This window comes from Euprymna scolopes, chromosome 21 (assembly GCF_053919585.1).
Source record: "Euprymna scolopes isolate OS-2025 chromosome 21, ASM5391958v1, whole genome shotgun sequence".
Classification (NCBI taxonomy): Eukaryota; Metazoa; Mollusca; class Cephalopoda; order Sepiida; family Sepiolidae; genus Euprymna; species Euprymna scolopes.
In genome coordinates this window covers 71677704-71698224 of record NC_136502.1, presented here as the reverse complement: position 1 = coordinate 71698224, position 20521 = coordinate 71677704, and the positions used below count along the sequence as shown (strand labels likewise).

At 32.1% G+C, this 20521-nt stretch overlaps 1 protein-coding gene across 2 annotated transcripts in view; it reads left to right on the top strand.

Moving 5' to 3' along the window:
• Positions 1-534: 534 nt before the first annotated feature.
• Positions 535-20521, top strand: part of LOC145242475 (uncharacterized) — a 34527-nt gene continuing 14540 nt past the window's right edge. Inside the window, exon 1 of one of the 2 annotated variants that reach the window (XM_080105533.1) lies at positions 535-710. The gene's annotated coding sequence lies outside the window, so the exon portion shown is untranslated. Of the gene's footprint in view, positions 711-2115; positions 2444-20521 lie in introns of those variants that run through there. The other variant, XM_080105532.1, reaches the window with a different exon arrangement.

The following is a 20521-nucleotide window of genomic DNA, read 5'->3' as shown; positions in this document are numbered from 1 at the left end:
ATGCATATGAACTGAATAAAAATTAAAAATTAAAAATAAACTAAGATGAATATACAAAATGTATAACGATTTTTTTCACTTTTGACCCTTTTTTTTAACCCTTTAAAATTATTTTAACCGGCTAAAGACCCATAAAAGAATGGTTCATAAAAAATGCAATCATTTGAGGCTCCTTGCACTGCTTTGCAACTTTTAGTTTCAGAAGAGATAGAGTTTGAAAATATGAAGACAGACAAACAAACAGACAGACAGACATATATTAGATATTTACGGTATTGTTATTAATAGATATTAAATTGTACATTATTAAGCGAACATTTATGTTTCTGTAGTTATATTGAAGCTTTCAGCTTTAAAATGGCTGCCATCATGGCAGCCATCTCAAAACTGAAAGCTTCAATATAACCTTTTGTGCATACTTTTATTTTCTTTTCTCATAAAATGGAAAAACAATATTTGCATTATTAGCTTTCACCAGCTGTTTTGTTTCTACATCTGTTTTTTTTTTCTTTTTCTATTTTTCTCTCTAAACTAACTTATCTGACTTCCCCCCTCCTACGCCTGTTCCATTACATATTATGATTTAGTTCATTTTATTTCTTGCTAATGGAGTCAGAGATGACTTTGTGGCTGAGTTCGAATCTCCCGACCGGCGGTAATTGTGCCACCCTGCACTGATGATTCCCGAAAAGATGAAAACTATAGTGTCTGTAAGTATTTAGGATTATTATTATAGTAAAAATATTATATATATCTTCTTTATAATATAAAGTTGAATGTGTGTGTGTGTGTGTGTGTGTGTGTGTGTGTGTGTGTGTGTGTGTGTGTGGTCATGAATAGGCTCCTATATGGTTGACTATTTTAAAAAACTGATTACATATAATGATAGAAGATGTATCGAGGATCAGGAATGGGTATGTTTGATCTGGCAGAACCGTGGTTCATAAAAATTGTGTGGAAATAAAAAATGAAAAAAAAAACGTTTACAAGTGTTTTTGATATAGATGTACATAAGAATACTTTGATAAGTATGTTTTAACTTAAATAGGGATGGTATAATAAAATTGTGGGGTCTGCGTTTGCACCTGGCCTCCACAGAATGGAAATAGGCACAAAGTTTAGGCACAGAATATTGTGATAAGTGTTTCAGTGTGAACAGGTATGGTATAATAAATTATGGGGTTTATCTATTTTATTTTTACTTTCATCATATTTTGCTTTGGTTTTGATACCCCCAAATTCGAAGATATCTCTTTACAACCCTACCTTTTCATAACCTATCATACTTTCAAAAATCAGAGTCCATTTTCTGTAGGCTGTTTTTGAACCCAGTCCACGACGGGTACTTTTGCTAGTATATATATATATATATATATATATATATATATATATATATATATATATATATATATATAATTCTGCGGTGCGCACACTTATATCTTCCACTATAATAAATAGACAATGTGTATTTATTTGTATATAATTATATATCCGTCCCGTCACACAAAAGGAGCGTTTTTTTTTCTATCACCTCCATCCTTTCCTTGGACGAAACCATTTCAAGTGGTGAGGAAAATCGAGAAAACAACAAGTCAAGTTAAAAAAATTCGTCACTCTAAGTAAAACGTTTTGTCTTTAGGTCATCATGATGATGATAATAATAATAATAATAATAATAATAATATATATATATATATATATATATATATATATATATATATATATATATATATATATATATATATATATATATATATATATATATAATAAATTACTGACGTTATTGTATCATTTTATATGGATTGGATGTCAATGTGAACACTGGTGAAGCATGAAGCAAAGCATAACATTTTGACAGAGATTTCTCACTAGTTATAAATGCTATATTACGTATATATTTTTATTTCGATATTTATTTCAATAATGTTCAATACACGAACAGAGCTTGATTTTATAAAAATCTAATTATGGCAAGTGAGCTATATATATATATATATATATATATATATATATATATATATATATATATATATATATATATATATGCGCGTGCGCTTAATAAGGAATGGTAGAATGTCGCAGTTAGCCTCTCAAATTCCTTCGATGAAATGAAACACAAACTTTTCTATGTAGCTCACTTGCCATGAGTATATTTTTTTACTGTATGCCCTCCCTTTACTTGTTTTTATCACGAATACAATTAATGCGGCTTCCTTTTCGGAAGCGAAAGGTCATTATTAATCTCTCTCTCTCTTTCTCATCTTCTAACTCTCTTCTTTTTTTTCCCCTTGCTCTTCTCTTTCCCCCGTCTCAATCTGTTACTCTTTCTAGTTCCTCACCCCGCCTCCCATTTTAATTGAAACATTTACTCTCACTTCTCCCCTTCCTCAGTGCAAACTTAGAAGTGAGAAAAACTAACTCATATTTTTTAGCACGTCACCAGGTGAGAAAGAGTTTTTCTTTTCTTTAAATGAATTTTCTTTTTGTTTCACTTTTAATAGTTTTGAAAATTCTTCCAATATCTCCCTCATCTCGTTTTGTTGATTATGGAAGTCAGTTTATTTTAGTTTTTCAACTTTTTATTATAAGTTTATATTCAATTATATTGGCGCGCAAATTTGTTTTCGTCCTTTTTCTTTCTTCTCGTTTCCTTTTCCCACTTTTTCTTTCATTAAAAATATTTTGAATTTCCTAACGAATAAATAAATTGCAATTACGTCGTCCTAACTACCCCCTTTTTATTTTGATTGCTTAAAAAACTTTTGGAATATCAAATTGTTTTAAAAGTTCTATTTTTATGGAATTTATTTTTGCACGAAAGAACGAAAAAAAAACAAAACAAAACATTAGTCTTTACTTTTTTAATGAAAAATTAATATTTTCAGAATTTTAGATGTATATTTATAATTCGGATTATTGTGACAACTATTCTCGTTTTTATTGTTGCATTCATAACGTTTTAGCCAATGTAACCTCCGATCCTCTCCATGTGTTTCTTGTTGAACTATAGAACCCGCGTGGAATTTCGAACTCGATGATCCTTTATTCACAAAATTCCGCCCAGATTCCAAAGTTCGAAAAGATACAGTTGACGATCGGAGGTTACATCGACCAAAACGTGAAAATATCAATCAGAATGAGTTCGAATTATCCCAAATCAAGTTTTACAAGTTTTGCTTTTTTTTTTTTTTTTTTTTTTTTTTTTTGCAAGCCAAATCTATTATAGTTCATATTTGTAAAAAGTTCTTCACAAGTAAACAAAACAAACGAAATAACTTTTAGCATATCCGAAATACACATTAATTATTCGTTATCATCAAGTGGAAATATGAAAGTAAATAAAAACAAAACACTTTATGAACGAATTTTTTAAATTTTTTTAGCTTTACGAATTATTAACAACTTGGATAGAAAAATGTAAACTTTTGTTTTTAATTTAATTTTTCTAATTTCGTTGACGTTCCATCAATTAACATTAGAAAAAAAGGTAAAACTATACAAACACCGTGACAGCGAATTAACCCTACCCCTAACCCTAAACCCTAACCCTAACCCTAATCCTAACCCTAACCCTAACGCTGTCACGGTGTTTGTATAATAATACCGAAAAAAAATATGTATAACGAGTCTTCTCTTTTCAATTGTGGTTTGGAAATATTAAAAGAAATTATAAACAAAACGTTTGTTATAACTTTTTTTTTTATATGGGGAAAACGGACGAAACAAACTTCAGCCGTATTCACATTCACCGGCTTTCTTCAGGTGCCCGCCGGCATCGAACTGGCGGAATGTTATGAGGAAAACAGACTGAAAGTTGTTAATTATATAATTAAAAATCGATAAACATATAGGTGCTAGTGCAGAGAGTGATCCGCGCTATTTTTTTAAATCGTATTTCCAAGTTTAATTAAAGTTTTATGATATGTTTTTTATTCAATTGTAAGGTTGAAGTATAGAATAGGCACAAAACACCCTCCCTTCCCTATGTTAAGAAAGGCTTTTTAAATAATAACGTTATTATTTACGTCCGGATCACTCTCTGCAGTGGTGCACTGGTGCAGTGTGCACTAGTACCAACATATATATAAATGCAATTTTAAAAGCTACCGATAGTTGTTAGTTTTCAAACATTTAAAAATTTTAAATGTTTTTAAGGCGCTCTTTCTGGTGGCCGCCACCAGAGCGCCTAAAAACGGTAGCAAATTTAAAGGTGAATTTTTTTACGCTAAAACATACACAATGGAAAAATGATCTCAAATCCATGGTCTACATTTTATTTTTTCATATCCATTAGCGAATTATTAATTATAATTAGATTTTAAAGTTATTTATGCTTAGTTATAACTGTTAAAAGTAATTATGGGTTTGTATTACTGTACACATAGATTCAAAAAAGTTGTCAAAAAACAAATATATAACAAATAAATTTTATCAAAGGCAAGATAAATTACTTTTCTACCAAACTGGATATAATTTTCGTGTTTTTATTCAATGTAACATGTTTATTCAGTTCGAAAAGCATACAGTGTTTACCGATGTATTGGAAAATTCAAAATGGCGCCGACTCTCTCTTTAACACGGTAAGTTCGGAAAAAGGTGTAATAAATAATAAACTAGACAAAATACTGTTAAAAACTCGCTCAATATATGTTACTGTGACATAACTTGACATATATTCGGTGGTTTTTTAATAGTATTTTGTCTAGTTTATTATTTATAACACCTTTTCCCGAACTTATCGTGTTAAAGAGAGAGTCGGCCGCCATTTTGAATTTTCCAATACATCGGTAAACACTGTATGCTTTTCGAGCTGAATAAAAACACGAAAAATATATCCAGTTTGGTAGAAAAGTAATTTATCTTGCCTTTGATAACATTTATTTGTTATATATTTGTTTTTTGACAACTTTTTCGAATCTGTGTACAGTAATACAAACCCCTTGAATTTAACTTGAAAATACCATCACGTGCATAAGCACCAAATTGTTCAGAAGTGCATACCAAATTGTTAGGTGGGTGCTAATGCACTTATTGATCAATGATCCGCGCTATTTTTGAAATCTTATTTCTAAGTTTAATTAAAGTTTTATGTATTTTTATTCAATTGTAAGGTTAAAGTACACAATAGGTAAAAAAACACCCTCCCCATATTAAGAATGGCTTTTTAAATAATAACGTTATCAATAAGTGCATTCATTACCGTTAGATGAAAGTATAGAATAATTACAAATGCATTTCTCTCTCGATGTTAAGAGTTTCTAAGTAATAACGCTATTATTTAAGCACGACCCGTATTTCTTCATAAATACATTTGATTTTAATAAATATTTGATTAATAGTAAATTTTCAAACTTTAATGGTTAATTATCAGTGTGTGCTGCTGGAGCATAGAAATGCACACACGCAGTGCGTGTGTGCATTTCTATGCTCCAGGTCCAGCAGCACACACTGAATTTTCTTAATATAAAAATTATTCTTTCTAAAAATATGCAAGTCGTTTGAAAAGTTCTGTCAAATATTTTTTTCTATCGGAATTTGTTGTGTATAGGCATTTTTAAAAAATTCAAACCTTGGGTGTGGCTTAATAATATTAATTTATTATTCATGGATAGATAACATTACCCTTGTTGAATGTTGAAATATTTTTCGAGATTAATTTAGCTTAACTTTTTTTATATATAAGATCAGCCAATCATTCATTTTAAATAAAATCGTTTTTACTTTATCTTCAATTTGGTTTTATTGTTAATCTAAATAACAACTTGTTGCATAACGTGTTCATTTTTGTTTTCCACCCCAACACCATAATGATCGGCATTGTTTATTTATTCTTTTGCTCTTCAGAGATTATAATGGAAAAGTTTATTCAATTTGTAACACTTGTTTGATTATAAAAGATACTAAAAGTCAAATTTATTTCATTTATAACATTACCTGTGGTAATAGTAGTAGTGGTATTTTTTTTAATTTTTTTTTTTTTCAGACTTTCGAAAACTTTTTCAAAAGAAAGTGAGAGTTACTTGCCCTTAGTTTTTTTTTTTTTTTTTGAAAATGTTCCAAATCTTAAGAGAAAAGGTTAAATATAATATTTTTCCTTCCGGCATTGGACTTACAACAACTCTAAGGAAATTGTATGCTCAGGCATCTTTAGACACATTAAGGAATGTTTTGTCTCTTGGGTTAAATGTTTTATTTTTACAATTAGGACAACATTTGGAATGTACTAAAAATGTATTCTTTTCCCTCCTGGATTTAATACTTGTTGCAAGAAAAAATCTTTAAAATTATTTTATGACGAAAACAACGGATTTATTTTAGATCACTCCTATCCCACTAGCCCCCCCCTTTTTTTTATACAATACTGAATTTCTTAAAACAAGTTCTATGGATATCACCCACTTGACATATGTTTTACATTTTTGTTTTATTTTATATTTTTTACTCTTTAGTCACCACTTATTAAGGCTAAGAAGTATTCGAAGATAAATGTTAATGAGATGGAATGAATATCAAGTGAATAAACTAGATCTTTTTTTAGGGAAAAGCTTTCCATTCAGATTTAGGGTTGTAGAATGCTTTTTTTTTTTTTTTTTTTCTTTTTTTACTAATATTTCACCATGACCTCCTCCTTCACATACACACATCAAAACATAATCTAGAGAAGATATTGTAGTTTGCTTGAATCATTGTGCATAGTGTGAAAAAAAAAATTGTGTTTGAAGGCTATATCAATGCTGTTTGTAGGGAAACACTGTGGACATGAGTTAGTATATAAAAGAATGACAATATTAGAACGAATTTTCAATTATATTACATTTATTTATCAGCATAATGTGTTGTACAAGATGGTAGGTGTTGATATAACCTTCAAAAACAATTCCTTTCATAATCCACAGAATTTCTCTCCCATAGCAAGAAATTCTATTCAGTTAACTTCACTGAAAACCTAGAATGGCCCATAAATTGGGTATAATTTTTAATTCCATTTCATATGGGGCTTCCTTTGGGAAGTTGATATGTATGGAGCCCTTCCAGGTTGGGAAATTTATATCATTCAATTTTTTTTTGCAATTGGCCACTCAGATCCCTAATTATTATCTCTATTTTATCTTTGTAAAAGGACATTAAAGTGGTGCAAAACTGTTTTGTTTTGGGAATTTTATCTGTCCTCGTACAGGTGTTAATCTAGTATATTTATCAAGAAATGGTATCAGTTTATTTATCATTTACTGATATGGGGATATATTTAATTGAATCTAATCCAGTGGTGATCTGATTTGTTTTAATCTGTTGTATGTAGCCACAATGAATTGCAATGAGATCATCTGTAACTGTTTTTTGTTTTTTTTTTTCATGATAGAAACGAAAGATGAAATGTCCAGACTAAATCTTAAATAAAAACATGTGACTGTTTTCTTTAAAATTTGAAGTTTCTTAATATAATAACAAATCTGCAAAATGTACAATTAAAACCTTAATTAGAAAACCGTTGTAAAAAGTAAACAATTTTTTTTATCAAATATAAGAAGGGGAAAATATCAGTCAAACTTATAAAAAAAAAAAAAAGAAAGAAACTGAACTTTTAAGTTTAAAGAAAAAGTTTTACTTTTTGGTATGCCAACTTAATGTTTTAAATAAATGACCATATCAATAAATTCTTAAAAATCGCCAAAAAAAAAAAAACAAGCAATCATCGTTAATTCTTGCTATCTGTTTTTAAAAAAATGTTTAAAAAAATTTGTAGAATTGCATTGTAAAAATCAAACTAAAGGAACAAGATCTGATTTCTATTAAAGCTAAACTTTTTTTTTTTTTTTTTTTTTTACACAGTGATCACCACTTATCAAGGCCCGGAAGCCACTCAGGGATAAGGGTTATTGCAAGTACATCACGTTAGTGAGGAGATTTTATGAAGTGTTTAATTAGGGGGGGCGGTTCATGAGGAATTTGTTAACATTAGACTTGAAGACATCCAAGTTGTAGTCCGGAGGGAAGCAGGCAGACGGAACAGAGTTCCACAGGCGTGCAGTTCTAAGAAAGAAGCTTTGCTCATGAAATCCGCGTTTTGATTTAGGCACAGATATAGAGTGGGGGAAATTTTTCACAGTGGATTCAGCTAGATGGGTGATTTTCGTGAAAGTTTGGCGAGGGGGGACCAGGGATTGGAGTTCAGACGAGCACCTGCCATAAAAATAACGATAAAACAAGGATAGGCTCGCAACGTCTCTTCTGTGGGAGAGGGGTTGCAGGGTAGAGAAAAGGGCATCCCCCACTAAACCACGAAGTCTATTTTGTACTCTGTCAAGGCATGATAGGCTGTTTTTGGCAGCTCCTGCCCAGATATGGCAACAGTATTCCATCCTTGGCCGTACTTGGCTTTTATATAGATAGAGAATTGCATCAGTAGTGAGATATCTTCTGGAGCGGTAGAAGGATCCCACCATCTTTCCAGCGACCTTGGCAACAGACTTGATGTACGTGTTCCATTTCAGATCAGACGTAAAGGTCAAACCCAGAAGCTTGTCAAAACACGGGGCCTCACCCAGACGAGAGCCATCCATCACAATTGATGCCAGCTGGGGATCAGAGCGTTGATGATGTAAGGATAGGAGTTTGGTTTTAGATGCATTAAAGGTAACTAGCCACATCTTCCCCCACTGAACCACGCGCTCGAGATCAGAGGAGAGAGAATCCGAGAGAACTTCGTCATTTACAGCCTTTGATGTGTTGCCGTAGATGGTCGTGTCATCAGCATAGATGTCAACGAATGATTTAAGTATGTGTTTAGGGAGGTCATTGATGTAGATCAGGAAGAGAGTTGGGCCAAGGATTGACCCCTGAGGGACTCCAGCATTTATATTGCAGGCCTCCGATTTTTGTCCATCTACCACTACTCTTATGAGCCTATCGGAGAGAAATGATTTAATGATTGAGAAAACATTTCCAGTTATACCGTAGCTGGAAATCTTGTGAAGTAGACCCTTATGCCATACTTTGTCAAAGGCCTTTGATATGTCAAGAGCAATTGCCCTAGAAAGGAAGCCTTTGTCAAGAGATTCACTAATCCTGTGGGATATAACCGTCAGCACATCTGCAGTAGATCTTGCAGAGCGGAAACCATATTGTGTGTCACTAAGAAGGTTGTTTCTGCTGAGGTGGTTGACTATTTCTCTATTTAATATTGATTCCAGTAACTTACTCATAACACAGAGAAGACTTATTGGTCTGTATTGAGAGGGAGATGACTTATCACCTGAATTCTTAAATACAGGGCAAACTGATGAGGTCTTCCAGGGGGTCGGAAAGCACTTCTCCTTAAGGCAGCGCTTAAATAGTTTCGTAAGTATGGGAGCAAGTTCTGGTTGAAGCTTTTTTAACACTATAATTGGGATGCCATCAGGGCCAGTTGCTTTACTGGAATCTAGGTTTTTTATTAGCTTGGCGACCTCATGCACGGATATTTGTATATTACCTAGCTTGTTCTGTGTTATAGGAGGAAATAAACTTTATTTAATGCTAGCAGTTGTACCACACGTTGCATCATATTTAATGTAACGTTAAATCCTTTAAAAATATTGGAGTAAAAAAAAACAGAAAGAAACGGACATGTGCATACAAGTATTATTTTTCTAAACATTTCACTCCTTGTAAGTAAAAAAAAAAAAAAAAAAACTAGTTGAGATTGAAACCAAAACCTAAAGACAGTGAGTCAAGTATGATAACTATTAGGCCAGCTTGTTATGATCTTTAAAAAGTGTTTTCAAACCTACTTATTCTTAACATAAGGGAGCTGTCCTGTGAATGATTCACACATGCGCATTCATAAAACAGATAAAAATCTGATAACTCCTCCCCAAGTACTAATTTTTCAATTTTTAACCTGTTAGCAGCACTTTTTTTTTACGGATAAAATCTGTCTGAATACCCAATATACTAAATTTCAAGAGTGTAAATCAAAAATTTGTTGAGTATATAGGTTGAAAATTGTCCTCACGTGCGCGCGCACACACACACACACACACACACACATTTCACTTTAATAGATCAATTTAAAAAAGGAAAGAAGTAACAATTCATGAAGAATAGTTGTGTTCACGTAAATAAACTTGCATTGCTTCATGGATCATAAAAAGTAAAACTAAAATTTGTTTATTATTTTCATTGTGAACAATTTAAAAACAATATTCTTTGCATATTTAAACATAATCACAAAATGATTATAGTTTTTTGTTTAACGTTACAATATCGACATATTTGTACAGAAAAAATATTGTTGATTACAATGTATATAATTCCGTATCTTCCTATTTATTTAACTCCCCACAAAGACAGAGTTAGATCAAAGATCGGTTTTTAATGTGGAGAAAATCCAGCTCCCAAAATGGGATAAAAATAAAAATTGCTTTAGTTTGAAAGAATTTTCCGGACACTTATCGTAGACTGATAAGATTAAATGTGGTATCAGAAGAGAACACTTTGAATTATTTATTTGCAAAAAATATAAAAATGCAATATAAATTTAAAAATACCATTGAAATTTGCTAAAACTATAAATACAAATCTAAATTTGCAAAAAATATAAAAATAATACAAATTTAAATTTGCAAAAAATATAAAAATAATACCATTTAAATTTGCAAAAAATATAGAATACAATATAAATTTAAAAATAAAATTTTAATTTGCAAAAAATATAACAATAATACAATTTAAATTTGCAAAAAATATAACAATAATACAATTTAAATTTTCAAAAAATGAAATCTATAATATAAATCTCATATGTCTCTTTAAATGTATGTATGTACATATGTTTGTATGTCTCACAAAAACTTTTGACAGAGGCGCATTTACTCCTATCGAAAATATTCTTTAAAAATTTTAATTTTATGGACAAAAATGTACAGATTCATTAAAAGTGAGGAGTTGGACAATAAAAAAGCAAACAAACAAAAAACAAAAATTTCTTTCTATTGAATCAAGTTCAGTTTTGTTGCTTATTCAAATTGGCACTTACGGCCATAATTAAAAGTAAAGAAAATACAGAAAAGTCTGTATTATGTATGTATTCGTTACAGAACGGAGATGTCAAAAATTATGTAACTCGATTAATTTTTTTTTTTTTTAACTATCAGAAAATCAAAATTTACAACTTTTCGTGATTTTACTGCTAAATTGTATTAAACACAAGGCTGATTTTCGTCCCCCACATTCGATTTAAGTTGTCTCCCCTTATTTGTTTCATTAGATTTCATCAGGCCTGAAGAAAACACTACAACTCACTTAGTCATAAAATTTGACTTTCTTGAAAAAAAAAAACAAAAAAAACATGATCAAATTACGTAATTTTTGGAATATGACATCTTCATTCTGTAATGAATACATACATCATACAGACTTTTCTGTATTTTCTTTACTTTTACTTATGCCATAAGCACCTCAATTTCAATATAAATTGGATTGTGTTCCTTTCTTTTTTTGGTGCAATTTAAAGTTTTCTAACTTTTTTTTTAACTAGTATTTACTACTAAAAAATATAAATTTGCATGCCAAAAAGTAAATAGACTTCATTTCTTTTCTTTTTCTTTTTTTTTTTTTTAAATCTGATTGGTAATTTTAGTGCTTGTAGGTAGATATGCACAGGTGAAATATGGCAGTTCAAACTAAATTAACAAGAACACTCTTTAATATACTTACTCATCAGGCAAAAGTAAAAAAAAAAAAATGATGGAAAATTATCAAGTAAAATTTTAATTAAAACTATAACTCAGTTTTAACATATATTTCCGATTATTCATTGGCACATCCGTTTATCCATTGGCTTATTAATGAGAAATGACAAACTGATTTATCTCCCCTGTTCTCTCCTTTTATGCAACTCTTCTGAAAGGTGTAAATTTAATTTGTGCCAAAAGAGAATGGGTAATCTATACACATATAACGTTGAGTTTTTTGTTGCACTGACATTGATATTAAAAGCCTATTTTTTCTATTAAAAAGAACTTAATATCATGGATATACGAGCGATTTCATTAAGGTTAACTAATTTGCATATTCCTTTGAAAAATGAACTTAATTATCCATTTTTTATGGTTTATTAGATGATTAATTTTATTTTACTACTAGCGGCGGTATCCGGCGTTGCCCGGGTGTTTGTAGGTGTGTGTGTGTTGGGGGAAGGGGCTGGATAACAAAATGGAAACTTCACCCTGTTTAAATCTAAAAAAAACGATGTTAAACTTCTTAAAAAAAAAAATAAAAATAAAACAAAAAAACAGCGATTTTTTTTTTTTTTTTTTTTTTTTATGGAAAAAAAATCTTTTGTAGGTGTAAAAGAAAAAGGGGGAAAGGGGGGAGCAGGTAGGCTCAAACCCGGAGCCTGGAGGCCAATAGGCTGACAACATACACCTGTGCTACGGCGACGGAAGCAATGCTAGGCGTTAAATTTAGCGATTAAAAGTGAATGAGTTCAAATTAAGGTCAAACATCACACTATTCTGCAGTTAAATATTTCTGCAAGACAGTTTTTAAGTGTGTGTTTAATGAGGTCAAATCCCCACTTAATTTTACTGCGGGATAGTTCTTTTGAGTTTTTTTTTTTTTTTTACCCAACTTTTTCTGGTTTTGTTTCCCCCAATGTGTTGGGGAAAACCAGCTCCCCCCCCCCCGTTTATTAGGGGAGTATCCAAATGAAAGCAATTGTCTGATATGACAGTGAAAACTGACATTGATCAAACATCTATTGCTTTCTGGACGCTGCCGGCCCATAGACTGAGAACCGTGCCTTAGTTTCACCAGTTTCGCTTTTATACGAAAAAGCCGAATAAACCTAAGAAGTGCCGAAATAGCAAGAATTGTGTAAAACTCGATGTAAATAAATCTAGCCGCGACGTGCGTTTGAAATTCGTACATATTATAATCTACAGGGTATATAAGAAGTTCTAAGTGATAGTAACCCTCCTGAGAACCCAACCCCCGGAAACAAGCCTTTCTTGGACATACAAAAACTCTCGCGCGGGTTTTGCCTTTTATATATATATATACACTAGCGGGGCTACCTGGCATTGCTCGGGACCGTTTAAACAATGAGAAAATTGAATTTGATTTTGAATCTAATTGTTATTCTTAAGAGAGAGGAATTTTTAATGTCTATGTATCATTTCCTATTTCGAGCAAAAGAATATTTACCTACCTAGGATGGCTATTACACGTCTTAAATAATTGTATCTCATCTAGGGTAGATAATTTACAGCATGTATATAAAATAATTTTACCTTTGCAAGGACGGGTAATATACAACACTTAAAATAATTTTACCTACACTAAGACGGGTAATTTAAATACATATATGAAACAATTTCAGAAGCGTTTTACCTCAAAACGGACATTACTTTCTCCAACCCAACCTCCAAAAGAAAACGCAAGACCATGTTTAAAATTAACATAATCATGGTTCTTCCTACTCACCACTACAACCATCACATCATTCCCGGATAAGAACATAAAAAAATTTTTAAAAATATAAATTACTCCCTGAAGAAACTGTCCTAGTAAACTTTCACAGAAAACCAACAATATATATGTATTAATCTAATTTTGAGATTGTAAACTGTTTAAGCCATATCCGGGATCACTTGACAAATGAAGGAATTTTTAGATAGAAAATTGTTTAAGCCATTTACAGTACAGACTTTATATTCTGCCACCCTCATTTAATCCAGAGTGACGCTGATTATTTTGCTAGTATATATTTGCTCGTCTCATTCAATCCTGGGCAACACCAGGGATTTTGCTAATATATATTTTCATCAATTTCCTTCAATTCTGGGCGAAGCCGAGGATATTGCTAGTAAATTTCCTCGCCTATCTCATTCAATCTTGAGCAACGCCAAGTATTCTGCTAGTGTATATTTGCAGTTATCTAATACAATCCCGAGCAACACCAAGTATTCTTCTATTCTGTATTTATACCTATCTCATTCATCCCCAGGCGATGCCTGGTATTCTGCTTCTATATATTTCCACCTATATCATTCAATCCGGGGCGATAAAAGGTATTCTGTTAATATATATTTCCACCTATCTCATTCAATCCCAAGCGACGTTGGGAATTTTATTAGTATATATTTTCACCTACTTCATTCAATCCCAGGAAATGTCGGGTATTCAGCTAGTATATATCTCAATACATCTCAGTACATCCTGGACGACGCTAGGTATTCTGTTAGTATATATTTCAATCAATCTCATCCAATCCAAGGCAACGACAGGTATTCTGCTAGTATATATTTGCATCTACCTCATTGGATCCCATGCGCCCATGTATTCTGCTTGCATACATTTGCATGTACCTCATTCAATCTCGAGTGACTCCTGCCAATCTTCTAGTATATATTTTTACATATCTCATTGAATCCCATAATTCTTGGATACATTATTAATTTCGAAAATTATTTTTCATAATTTAACCTGCATTATCGCCCCCCCCCTTACTAAAATAATACCTTTGATACATTGTCTTGGTTGTTTATTTCATTGCAAACACACTAATCAAATAACTCAAATTTAATAATTTTTCATAATTCTTGGATATGTTACTAATTTCGACAATCATTTCTCATGATTTAACACACATGATCGCCCCCCCCTTACTAAAATAATAATTTAAAATATCGTCTGGGCCGTTATTTTCATTAAAAACACAACACTAAAATAACTCAAATTTCATCGTTTTTGATAATTGTTGGATATGTTAATAATTTCGACAATTATTTTTCACGATTCAACTCGCATTATCGCCCCCCCCTCCTACTAAAATAATAACTTTGATAGATTGTCTAGGCTGGTTATTTCATTACAAACACACTAATAAAATAACTCCCATTTCATCATTTTTTTAAAATACTTGGATATGTTACTAATTTCGACAACAATTTTCAATGATTTAACCCACATTATCGACCCATTTATTGAAAAATTAACTTCAATACATTCTGCAAGTATATATTTCCAGCAACGTTTTACATGCCAGACGATGGTGGATACAAATATCACCCAATTATTTCTGATCCCAGGCGATGCCAAGTGTTCTGCTAGTAAACATTCCATGAATTGTATCCAATCCCGGGTCATACTGCGTAATCTGCTAGTACATATGTCATGCTAGTGCAAGGTCATACAATCCCGGGCGACACTGGATATTTTGCTAGTACTTATACACCGATTTTATCCAATCCCAGGCTATGCCTGGTATTCTGCTAGCACATATATCCACCTATGTAACAATCCCGGACGACGCTAGGTATTTGGCTAGTACATAGTCAAACGTCAACCAATTTTTTCTGATCCCAGGCGACGGCGAGTGTTCTGCTAGGAAACATTCCATGAATTGTATCCAATCCCAGGCCATGCCGGGTAATCTGCTAGTACATATGTCATGCTAGTGCTATGTCCTACAATCTCGGGCAACGCTGGGTATTTTGCTAGTACTTATACACCTATTTAATCCAATCCCAGGCTACGACGGGTATTCTGCTAGTACATATATCCACCTATGTAACAATCTCGGGCGATGCCGGGTATTTGGCTAGAACATATATCAACCAATTTTTTCTGATCCAAGGCAACGCCGAGTGTTCTGCTAGGGAGCATCAGACCTATACTGCACAAGCACCTTAAAAATTGTCAAATCGGACCTATACTGCACAAGGACATTCAAAATATTTCAAATCGGACCTATACTGCACAAGCACTTTCAGAATTGTCAAATAGGACCTATACTGCATAAGCACTTACAAAATTGTTAGTGCTATGTCATACAATCCCGGACGACGCTGGGTATTCTGCTAGTACATATACACCAATTTTATCCAACCCTGGGCTACGTCGGGTATTCTGCTAGTACAGCTATGTAATACAATCCCGGGCAACACCAATATTAGGCTAGTACATATATCAACCAATCTTATCTGATCTCAGGCAACGCTGGGTATTCTGCTATTCTAGGAAACATTCAATGTATTTCCACCTACGTCGGGTAATCTGCTAGTGCATAATACTTTTATATGATTCCTTAAAACCCTTCATCTTTTATAAAAGAAGATAATGCTTTGTACAAAATTTAGCTGTATATTTACTTGGTCTTTTGGCTAAGATCAAATTTCTACACGAATCAAGAATATTATAAATTTAAACTTTTTATGTTTAGATTTTATTAAAAATACTTTATTTTTCTTACTAACACAGAGAGAGAGAGGAGAAACGAGTCACTAATTATTAATAATCTTATGCACAGTATAATAAAATGGCGATAATCTCGCAGTTACGAAAAATATTTTTTATTTAATTTAATATTTTTATAATTCGCAATGTTAAATTATTTTAATAACATGCAAACCTTGACTTTAAAAATAGAATTTCTGAAAATTTCAATTAAATTGGTAACGTAGAAATATGGTTTTATTCACTTTTAACGAACCAAAATTACATTTATATATATATAGATTAGAACAATGGACAGAATATTTTAAAGATAAATGTTATTTTTAAAAAAAAAAAAAATTCAAAGGAATTTTCAATTAATAAAAATTTTATTCATAAAAGACTTTTCGCATGCTATCAAAACTAGCAGAAATTTAACGTAAATGACTTGAATCTGTTTTTTGGTTTGAACTGTTACAAATTGAGTGTTTTATTGAAAGTAGTCTATAGATTAGTGGTGAAAGTGTTCAGAGTTTTTCCGAGATTTACAATTGAAGACTTCCAAATAAAAAAAGAAGCTGAGTGAAGCAGATCAAAGAAACCCCCTACAAAGTTAACTAAAATAATACATCAACTAACACAAAAGATGAAACTCTACAGCAAATGTCTTGCTGAATCCTGATTCTCTAATAACTGGAAGATGGCCTCTGTAATACCAGTGTACAAGAATTCTGGCAAAAGAACCAACCCTTTCAATTATCGCCCTATAAGTCGCCTCTTTGCTAAAATCTTTGAGACACTAATCAATCAAGCATTAGTCTACAACCTTGCAAAAGCTAGTCTTCTTTCTGACAAACAATACGTATTTAAGAATGTTGTTCTACTGAAGATATTTTAACAGGCATCTCTGAATGCATATACCATGCACTGGATAAATGCGGATGAAGCCCGAGCTGTAGCCCTCGGTATATCCAAGGCCTTTAACAAAGTCTGGCATGAAGGGCTGCTAATGAAAATTAAATCATATGGTATAACTGGACGAATACTAAATATAATTAAATCCTTCTTAGATAATAGGACCATCCAGCTTGTCACTGATGGAGTGCCTCAGGGGTCGATCCTTGGACAACTATTAATCCTGATATTCATCAATGACCTCCCCGATAATATTGAGTCCGAGATGGGTATATTTACTAATACAATGCTCTATAACATGCATGAGGGAAGAACGAATGTACACAAATTAAAGACAATGGCTGAATCCTTAGAAAATGACCTCCAGACCGTAGTTGAATGGAGACATAAATGGATGGCGACATTTAATGCGTGTAAGAGTGTGTTGTTCTCTTTTAACAATTAGAAGCCTCTCCAACCACCGATATCCATGACAAATAACTCCCTACCTGAGAATTCTTCCTTCAAACTCCTCGGCTTAACATTTACAGGAAATATGAACTTGAATAAATACATTGAGGACATTGCGAAGGAAGGTGGGCTCCCTCTATCATACTAGAAAACTGCTCACACCTAAGAGTATCCTGTACCTCTATATCACCATTATTTAGCTATGTATGGAGTATTATTGCCACATCTGAGCTGGTGACTCTGTCTCTCCATGGATACGGTCCAAAAAAGGGTCTCCAATCTACTTTGCCACTTTGTCAACTAGGCTCCAACCTCTGTCCCATCGCTGCAATGTTGCATCCCTGTGTCTGTTTTACAAGTACTTTAATGGAATGCACTCTGATTAACTCATTGCACTTGTGTCCCCTTGACATACATATCCCCGACAAACTCACTTAGCAACAAAATCATACCCCTTCATTGTTGAGATCTCTAAATGTCAGAAATCTTTCTATTCAAATAGCTTCTTCCCCAGAACAGCTAGACTTTGTAATTCTCTTCCTGCTGCCTGTTTCCCAAACTGTACTGATATACAGGAGTTCAAATGCAACATAAATCAACATCTTAATCTTTCTTAGGCATGATCCCTATAAGTAACCCCTTACATCCAAGTGGCATTATGCCTTGTTTGGGTTTAAGGTGAGTAAAAAAAAAAAGAAATAACGATTCAGTAATAGCAGAAACTGTCAAAAGTTTACTAGCAGAAGTTTTTTTTTCTAGTAAAAAGCTATGGTGGTATATTTTTTGCAACTTGGCGTTTGGGTACAAAAACTCTTCAAAAAGTAGATTCAATTCCTATTGATGCTATTGTATGCCAGAATCAAGTCTCCTTACATCCTCCGTTGCTCAAGTAAGAACAGATTTAGTTCTTGGAGCCACTCTTTGTAAGTAAGCATGGATATAGCTTCCTCTTTAACGCATATATCTAGTAATAAAAATCCTATTTCAAACTGAATTAAGTCCATATTTGCCCCCCCCTTCTCCCCAGAGTCCAACAAGTTGGGCATAGACTGAAGTTTATTTATACCAAATATGGTTGGATTTCAGAAAAGACTGCAAATTTAATTAATAATTCCATAGATGAAATTTGGGTGGGAGGTCCCACCTTGTATTTACCATAATGTCTATCAAAAAAATCCCCAAAACTGAAGAGATCTATCACAGACAAAACCAAATCAGTGTCAAAAGAGGAGTAGATTGAAATTAATAACAATTTTGCATGTCTTATCCAGGTGTGCTTATCACTGAATGGCGATAAAACAAAGACTGTTGGACAAGTCAGACATAGACTGAAGTTTTACTTATTTATTTTTTATGGAAATTACTCCAGACAAGGCATGAATTGATACACATAAAATGGATAGATTCTGATTCAGAAAATAGCAATTTTCCCCTCTTTGTCAGAAACCTTGCTCATGAAATGTGAGGATTAAAGGTCAGAATTATGGAAACGAGAGTAATGAATCTGTTGAAAGTAAATTCCAGGTTCACTTTCTACTTTAACAGTGGTTTCTAAAGAAAGAAATGAATTTTATTAACTATTCTGTGGGTAACATTTATTTTTTCTTGGGGGGGGGCATGTATTTTAGTTTTTCAATGCTTTCCAATTTAAGTACCATTTTCCATCATTGAGAAAATGTGTGGGTGGCTGAAGAGAACAAAAAATGTCTTTTTTGTTTGGGTTGTGAATGAAAGAAATTTCTCTCCTTTATTAATTGAAAATTCCTTTGAATTTTGCAAATTTTATTTATTTATTTTATTTTTTTTTTTAATAACATTTATCTTTAAAATATTCTGTCCATTGTTCTAATTATTTCATATTTTTCTTTGGTGTTGGACATTTTGTGAATGACTTTCAACTTTTTCTGTCTGTTGCCTTTTCAATTGTTCTGCCCCACATCATCATCAATTTCATGTCTTCAGGGGCTTATCACGTGATTTGAGTCCATCAAAATCAGTGTGAGACATTCTTGATTGACAGGTAATGTGACCATACCAGTTGACATGTCATTGTGTGACATACTTGCCCATAGATGTCTATTGAGTGAGGCAATTTTGAAATATTACTTTTGTCACTAAACAGACTGGTTGAATGTATGGATCTGTCTTTATTTTATTATTTTTTTTTTACTAGAGAACTGAATGGAAAAATCTGGAAGGTATTTTTTAACTCCTTCAAAAAAATGTTTTTACTCTTTCAAACAAAAATATTTTGTCTGAATGTCAGTCTGTCATGCTTAAGTTTGAAATAGCATTTTTATCACTGAATGTGCAAATTAAATAGACACCATGTTAAGAATATTATTTTTAAAATTAAATTATGCATATTGATGAAGAAAGCATCGCAGAATCTCCACGAGATACCAATAATAATTATACCTTGTTTTCAAGATACCACTAGCAATAATAATTGTTTTCAAGAAAGACAATATTATAAACTACTAACTGTTCTTCTAGCATATTTACTTGCAATTTGTTTTGCTTTCCTTTGTTTCCCAAAATTATATTTTTATTCCGATCAAAGTAAACTAACTCTGGATGAATACAGAGTTACGTCCTTTTTTTCTAAAATGAAAATTTGAAAATAATTGCCACCCAGACAAGTATTTTCAGGAAGGAATTGGTGTGAGTTTTTAACCGCATACTGCCATGATCCACAAGATAAATTGATGTACAACCAAAATCAAATATTAATTTTCTAAAACAAAAGTTAACAATGACAAACTAATGCTTTTAAAAAAGATCTCCTACTCATTCTAAAGAAAAAAAGTTCTAAAGCCATTTTCTTTTATTCTTGCAAATACTAATGACCAAACACCAGATTTTCAGATTTCAAAATAAGATTTTTTTTATTTTAAGTATTTTTAAAAAAAAAAAGCGTAACTGAAAATGAATTTTTATTTATTTATTTTTTTTT